Below are 8,914 nucleotides of genomic sequence, written 5' to 3'. Positions count from 1 at the left end.
ATTTAATTGGACTTATACTTCATTCACCCAGTGATTTCCTACCTAAAACTTCAATAACAACACAAATGCATAGTGTTAAAGAATGCCTATCAACTCACTGTGAATCTAGAGTATTTCCCCCTTGTTTTCACCTAACAAGACATTTGGGAAATGCATCCATGCTCTTTCATGTGGCAATTCTTTGATCATATTCTATTGCAGAGAGCCTTCAATTGCTTGAACATGTATTGATTCATTCATTCTGTGATTAACAGGTATTTTGCATGCTTTTTAGCTTTTGCCTACTAAGACTAAAGATTCTATAAACATTTTTCACATTTTGATCTTTAACTTTATAGACATGAATTGTTGCAGATTTATGTGAAATCAAGAATATGCATTTTTTTGAGACAGCAATCTCGTGATGTCACTCTGGCTGGCCTCGAACTTGCTGTGGAGACCAGACTGACCTCAAATTCACTTGCTGTGGAATCCAGACTGACCTCAAACTCAAAAAGAGATCCACCTGCCTCAGCCTTCAGAGTGCCAGATTCAAGATGTGTGTGCTGGGGATGCTGTGAATGTGTTGCTCTGATTGGTTGATAGATAAAATGCTGATTGGCCAATAGCCAGGCAGGAAGTATAGGCAGGACAAAGAGAGAGGAGAATTCTGGGAAGTGGGAGGATGAGTCAGGAGTCGCTGTCAGCCACCACCATGAGTACCAACATGTAAGATACTGAGCCACGAGCCATGTGACAAGGTATAGATTTATAGAAATGGCTTAATTTAAGCTGTAAGAACTAGATAACAAGAAGGCTGAGTTCTTAGGCCAAATAGTTTAAATAATATAAGGTATGTGTGTTTATTTGGATTTGAGTGACTGCAGGCCTGGTTGGGACTGGAGATAACTCCAGCTGTATATGTGTCACCAAATCCCCCCAAAATATATATTTTAATGTTAAAAACGGATCCAGTTTTCCAAAAAAATTACAAAAAGTTTGAGTTCCCTTTGTTCAGTCTTTGCTGACATTGACATTATTGAATTTTATCCAATATAGTGTTTGTATAGTATTGCTTTTATATACTTAATAAAATCAATTTTGTGGGTCTGTGAGTGAGCAAAACAAGATACTGTTTGATCAGATCCCTGTCCCTGGAATACTTTAAGTTAATGCTTGTGCTATATCCCATGGTGCATGGTACTGTTTTAATAGTTTCCTTAAAATTGGATGACTTTGAAATACCTTGATGGAAGAACTGAGTGCTTTCTTTCTTTGTTTCTTCATCAGTTTCGACTGGTGTTACATACCATGACCAGTTACTAGCCTCAGTAGATTAAGCCAGTACAATGAAAATGTCCGTGTTAAATAAAGGCTTTCACTTGTCATAAATATATTACTGCTTAAGTTATAATCTTCTTAAGTGAAAGTTCACAGCTGCCCCACAGGGCATAACTGCTTTAGATTTGCTTTCTGTTGGTGGGTATTCTGCATAAAAACCTCATAAGCATAATCAAAGTGTGAAGAATAAAACTATAATATGTGATGTCAACGGCAAAGCTAAATATTTTAAATGTTCACGGGAAAATAATTCCAATGCATATTACAAAAGAAAATTGTGTGATTGTATTAAGAATACCTAGGAACATTAAGAACATTACTCAGCGGAAGGATTCTTTGTTGTGTGATTTAGAGAAATTTCTTTGGTAAGAACTGCTCACAATAAAGAAGTAGAAAGTGAAAAGAGTTTTTTAAATGCAGGATTTTGTAGGGAAATTAGCACACACATTATTTAACTGTGGTACAAATATCACGATTCTGGATGTGTGTGGGAGCAAACTAAAGCTGTCAACAAATTTGGGACACACTAGAGTGCTGGGACACAGAGTGGAAAGCACAGCTTCATTTGTTCAGTTAACCACAAAGGAGCAAAGGGAGAGGGGGAAAGCCGGGTTAGCATATTCAGTATTTTAATACATAAAAACCTAAAGCAAAAGAGAAAGATGGAATAAACTCAATTTACATAAAAGAAATTCTGGACCTCTTTCTGCTTTCTCTTTCCTCCTTAGAACACTGTAGTTATCCTGGAGACAGACTATGTCCAAGCTCACACATAGGAGCTTGATATGTTTACTGCCTATAGTTCTTAAAATTTTTTACAGACGAAAATGAACATGCAAGATTATTGCAAAAATTAGATACACTGTATTTTACAATGAGCTTTGGCTATTTGGGAGGGTAATGGTGTTCAAGGGCATTTAAAATAATCTACAAATTTTAAATTTTAAACAAATCTAAAATTAGTTTTTTTAATCTATTGCAGACTTGTGAAAGGCACAAATTTGTGACATGTCATTTTTCTGTGCTATATTGTGAAGTAAGAAGTTAGTGTTTCTTAACAACATTAATGTATGGATTAAGCTACAAACCATGAGCATAACCAGAAAATGTAAGGACTCAAAGAGTTTTAAAATTTGTAATTCTTCTAGTTCATAAGCAATGGTCCCTTCACATCTAAAAAGACAAAACTAAAATGACATAATCCAGGTAGTCAGCATTTTAAAGTGAATTTTTCTGTTCTGTAAAGAAGTGATACACTTTACTAATAAGTTATGAACCGTGTTAGGCTATTTTTATTGAAATTTTTATACAGTATATTTTAATCATGTTTATTCCCTCTCTGAAGTTCTACAGGTCCTACCCACCTAACTTTCTGTTCTTTCTCTTTCTCTTAAAGAGAAAGAACCCCGCCCCCCCAAAAAACCAAAACCCTCTGTCTTCGTCACACACACAACAAAACAAGAAACCCAAAATGATGTCCACAAAAACAAAATTCAACATAAAAAAATCATAATATTTTTCTATTTTGTATGTTATAAAACTCTTTTCATTCTAACTATGATTATTATCACATTAAAATATTATCACAATAATAATTTTAAGGGAGATCATTTGAAGAATACTTTGATTCAAAGTTAAAACAGATGAAGTCCTTTTATATCTCAATTTGTATAACTCAATAAATCAAAAGCATTTCCACACTTATCCTAATGTTGAAAATTCTCCTAGATCTGAATGTTACACCTGTCAAACCTTTCATCCTTCACTTGGGCTGGACACCCTCTTTTTTTCTCAGACCTTCTTTATCTGTTTTTGCATCTTCCATATCTTTTCCTTCTTGTGTCCCTCCCACTCTCCATTTCACCAAACTGATTTGAGAAACTGAACTCATTTGGCAAGTACAGAGATTTGTTTACTTTATGACACTACCAACTGCTGGGGTCGTGATGACATCATGGATTCCATAGCTGAGGAACTGCTGGTAAACTAAGTTGAGTACCGCTCCCCCAGGGTGCAGCTAATCTGGAAGTTATTTTTCTTACTTTATAATAGCTTGGCCACAAACCCAGGTATTTTATATAAGTTTTAGAAAAAATGTCTAATATTTTTTAAATAGATTAAGTGGAAATACTTCTGAATTAACTCATAAATGTCCCTTTTGACCACTAAATGCGTAAGAAGGCATATCCCTTGCCTTCTGCCGCAGTTTTTCTCAGTGTCTCCTCTTGATACTTTAAAACAACGTAAAGGTGGGATGAAGCCAGTATCACCTTCTAGAATAATTGGATAATGTTGATAGCTCAGAGTGTGGAAGAAAAATCAGCGTTAATATGTTCAATATCTGTGTAATTGAGATAACTTCCCCTGAGTAAATGTGACAGCAGAATAATACAGTTTATAATTGAACATCTGCTTTGCACAGCCCACATACATTCAAAATTCATTTGCCAAAATGTTTTGAGCGATTATAAAGTGCTAGGTTTAAATGTGAACAAAGTGAAAAGATTCCCTGTCCTGATGACTAATATTTCATGATCTAAGCAGCAAATGGAAAGTGACCAGAAGTAAAATCAGAAAACTTCTTCTGGTCAGATCCTGAGGCTTTGTCAGTGATGACAAACAGGTTTAATCTGTTCTAAGTGGGATGGAAAGCCACAGGGAAGTGAGAGGTAGAGGCTACAAATGACCTTATAGAGGTCTGGGAAGTTTTCCATGGGATTCACATAGTCCAAACTCCTTCGTTTCCTCTCGAGCCATGGTCTAGTCTGCATCACCATGTTATCCTTGGATGCCAAGTTCAAGTGCTCAGGCACCCTGTCTTTGTGCTGGGGTTTCTTTTCTACTCTCTGTTTTCCTTGTGCTAGGCACTGACATGTTTTGTCACTTCACTGAGAGAATTCCTCCCCCTTCTCCCTAGGCAGTCCTTTCACACTGAGCCTGTGGCATCCACATCTGGCCTCTAATAAGAAATACATTTGTTTTTTAATGTTTAGTTTCTTGAGTTCTTTATATATTTTGGAGATCAGTCCTCTCTTGGATATGGGGTTGGTGAAGATCTTTTCCCATTCTGTAGGCTGCTGTTTTGTCCTATTGACAATATCCTTTGCCTTACAGAAGCTTTTCAGTTTCAGGAGGTCCCATTTATTGTCAATTATAGTGTCTGCACTATTTGGTGTTCCACTCAAGAAGTTGTCTCCTATGCCAGTGCATTCAAGGATACTTCCCACTTTCTCTTCTATCAGGTTCAGTGTTTCTGGAATTATGTTGAGTTCTTTGATCCACATGGACTTGAGTTTTATGCAGAGTGATAGATACGGATCTATTTGCATTTTTTGTACATGCCAGCATACAGTTATGCTTAGCACCATTTGTTGAAGATGCTTTCTTTTTTTCCATTGTATAATTTTGGCTTCTTTGTTGAAAATCAGGTGTTCATAGGTATGTGGATTCATATCTGGGTCTTCTATTTGATTCTATGATATACCTGTCTGTTGTTATACCAATAACATATGGTTTTTATGACTCTATTCTTGTAGTAGAGCTTGAAATCTGGCATAGTAATGCCTCTGGACATTCTTTAATTGCACAGGATTGTTTTAGCTATCCTCGGGTTTTAGGCTGGATGGCCCAGAGACCTAGGATAGAACCAAACATGACTGGAGAAAAAAAAGTCAATGTAATGATGCCTAATGATGTTCTGCTATACTCATGGTTAGGCACCAATGCTTAACCCAATATTCATCAGAGAGGCTTCATGAAGACACTGGTGGAAACAGATGCAGAGACCCACAACCAAACATTTGGTTGAGCTAGGGAGATCTTGCTGAAGAGAGGAAGGAAGGATTATAATAGCCTGAGGGGTTAAGAGCATCACAAGAAAACCCACAGAAACAACTAACCTGGACACATAGGAGCTCACAGAGACTGAACTGACAACCAGGGACCCTTCATGGGACTGCACTAGGCCTACTGAATGTATGTGACAGTTGTGCAGTCTGGTCTTTGTTGTGTGATTTTGTGTGTGTGTGTGTCTGTGTGTGTGTGTGTGTGTGTGTGTGTGTGTGTGTGTGTGTGTGTTCTTGATGTTGGCTGCTTTTGCTCTTTTGGGGGGACCTGTCACCCAGCTCCCAAATAAATCACACAGGGAGGCTTATTCTTACTTATGAATGCCCGGTCTTAGCTTGGCTTCTTTCTTGCCAGCTTGCCTTATCTTATTCCATCCACCTTTTGCCTTTGGGCTTTCCCCATTCTTTTATTTCTGTGAGTCTTACTCTTACTCCAGGGCTGGCCCCTGGAGTCCTCCTTCTCCTCTGGCTCCTCGATCTCCCCTCTTCCCAGATTTCTCCTCCTATATATTCCCTCTGCCTGCCAGCCCGTTTATCCTTTCTCTTGCCTTGCTATTGGCCATGTATTTCTTTATTAGACCATCAGGTGTTTTAGACAAGCGATAGCACAGCTTCAAAGAGTTAAACAAATGTAACATAAACAAAAGTAACACAACTTAAAATATTCTACTACATGTTCTGACAAATAAAGGTTGCCTGGAGACCAGAGGGTGGTACTAGCCACTAGGTAACCACAGAGGCCAGACAGTGGTGGCTCACACCTTTAATCCCAGCATTTGGGATGCTGACACCTTTAATTTTAGCACAATTGGGATGTAGAGAGGATACAAGGTGGGTGGAGACAGGATCTTAGCCTCCATTTTGGTCTGAGGATACAGAGAGGTAAGAAGTCACTAGTGGCTGCTCCTTTGCTTCTCTGATCTTTCAGGTTATTACCTCAAAATTTGACTCCTGGTTTTTAATAGACAAGACTAATTAAGATCACACTTCTGGTCTTCTTATGAGACTCCTAACAGTGGGAGCAGGAGCTGTCTCTGACTCTTTTGCTGGCTTTTGGGACCCTATTCCTCATACTGGGTTGCCTTGCTCAGCCTTAATGCAAGGTGAGGTACTTAGTCTTACTACAACTTGATAAGCCATGTTTTGTTGATACTTTACAGAAATGGAGGAGGAGTGGATGGAGTTCAGGAAGCAGAGGGGAAGTGGGGTGTAATGGAAGAAGAGGTGGGAGGGAATACTGTGGTTGGGGTGTAAAATTAAATAAATAAATAATTTATCTGTGTCATAATTATTTCTTTAACTTTCTCCTCCACAAGTTATTTTCTGTATGACCAGAAACCACACATTTCCCCCTTCATCTTTTGTTTGGTACCTATCATATTTATTATATACAATTATTGTTTTAATTCACTTGATATCATTATATAAAGCATCTTTCTATAAGGTCATAACTTTAGAATAGGAAAAAGATAACTTAATGAACATGACTCAGGAAGAAGTAACATTTAAAAACTCACCTAATGATAATGATTAAAAGCCATAGGAAATTATTCTGGTTGTTTTTCTTACCAAGAAATCTTAAATATTGAGGACAGATATCCTTTCAATGATTTTTAACATTGTTCAATACATACACATATATCATGGAACTCAATAGACACATTGTAAAGTATAATCTTATATGCCAATTGAAAAATCACATAGAAATAAAGATGGCTAAGAAGACTTCATACTGGTCTTCCATGGGACCCATATTTAATTCCCAGTACTTATATCAGATGGCTGACAGTTGCCTGTTCCTGTATCTTCAGGGATTCGCAAACCCTCCCCCTTTGGCTTCCACAGGCACTGCACTCAAGTACACACACACACACACACACACACACACACACACACACACACACACACACACACACCACAAGCAGTTAAAAGTAAAAATAAAATCTAAAAATCACTCTAAAAATAAATACTCAAAATACACATTGTATGTTGTAAATAGTCTTCAGTGAATATCTCTCTGGAAGGATCAGAATTTACCCTTTTTATTAGAGTTCAGCATGAAAATAATGCCAATTTCATTTGACCTCCAAAGCAGAAAAATCTTCACCTTGATAGAAATCTTCAAAGACTCAAGAAAACGACCGATTAATGCTCAAGCATCTTGCAGTTGCATTTATCAGTCTCCCACATTAGTGTTCTTATCGGTGATGGTCCTGATTACTAATTGACAGTTACCACGCACATTTCTCCTTTCTGCGAGTGAAACAGATACCTCACTCAGGCATCTACTCTTTGTGAAGGGAAATACTACAGAGGCCTTTTTGGTATGAGGGAGTAAACCTTTGCAGCATTGTCCAGAAGGCAGAAGTGAGATAACACAAAGAAAATTGCCTTGCATAACACTGGACGAAGATAACTTCTGTTATTCAGGCAAACAGGACAAGGAGAGCTGAGAGGCAGTGGGGCAGCATACTCCTAGCAACACACCAAGAAGTCATTATTTCCACATACTAAAGTGTAGAGCGATGCATCTCTTACGTTAAAAAAAAAAATCTTGAGCTTTAGTTAGTAAATGCTCATGGTGACGAATCTATTTCACACCGACTGTCACAGACAACGTCTCTAGACCGTGAATAGTTGTCATTATGTTTTGACCACAGCTATATTTAGTTCATGATTCTTCTGTGGAAGCAACATACTACTTCTCTGGGTATTTTCTTCTGCCTGTCTATGAGTTGGGAAATCACGGGCATTCAAAGCAGCTTTATAAGCATGAAAATCTACCACAGCAGCCCAATCCTACTGATTCCATTCCCTATAGATGGAATTGAAATAAACTTCTTATTTGCTTTATCAACTGCTTTCATGTTTCCTTTTGCAACTCGATCCATAAACAGTAAGTGTTATTAATCTCTAATTACAAGCATTTATTATCCTTTGTTACAATTTATTCTTCTTGTTATTTCAACACTTCAAATAAGGTCTCTGAAGGTTTCTTTCTTACTTAAGCAGTTAGCATGTGTTCCCCAGAAAAGGAAAATTTAGAAAGGAACTCACCTTGCAGAAATTACGATATGAGTGGAAGCAGAAAATTGGAGTCAGAAGTGAGAGGAAAAACATTAGTAATTTTAGAAGCTCCTGAGAAATGTACGGAGGGATTATTTTTCTTTGCTGTTTGAGTAACAGTTTTATTTGAAGTCTAATGGTCTCCAATCCTAGGAGACTGAGGGATATACACTTCTCACACAAGTGACTCTTGAACTACATTACTTTTCCCTCTCCATCTCCCATTCTTCTCCATTAAGGAATCTATTGCTTTGCTGAAATTAGGTACAGGTCTCAGGCTTCAGAACAGAGCATGCTTTTCAGTAGATTCTCCCCGCCCCACTGTATCATCATTTGTTGGTTCCTTCATATCTTTGATGACAATTCCTCCATCTTGGTAATTTGTACCCTGGAAGTTTGAAGAGGAATCTTGTGAATGGGTATAAAAGACGGTGAAGATATTTTAAAGAAATTCTTTCTTGGGATTCATTGCCTCATCTTGCATGACACCTAACATTTGTTATGAAGCTGTGTTTGACTCAAAGGCAGAGGTGATGCTACAAGTTCAGAAATATTTGGATACAGCTATAGTTTAGGGAATCCAAATGCATAAATTTAGTAATATTATCTTTACGTGATTTATAAAATGAATGAAGCAATGGGCCCTGGATCCCTGACTCTCTGGACCAGAGAAGTTAATTATC

Source organism: Peromyscus maniculatus, chromosome 15 (assembly GCF_049852395.1).
Source record: "Peromyscus maniculatus bairdii isolate BWxNUB_F1_BW_parent chromosome 15, HU_Pman_BW_mat_3.1, whole genome shotgun sequence".
In the NCBI taxonomy this organism is placed as follows: domain Eukaryota; kingdom Metazoa; phylum Chordata; class Mammalia; order Rodentia; family Cricetidae; genus Peromyscus; species Peromyscus maniculatus.
Note: the sequence above shows the minus strand (reverse complement) of the source record.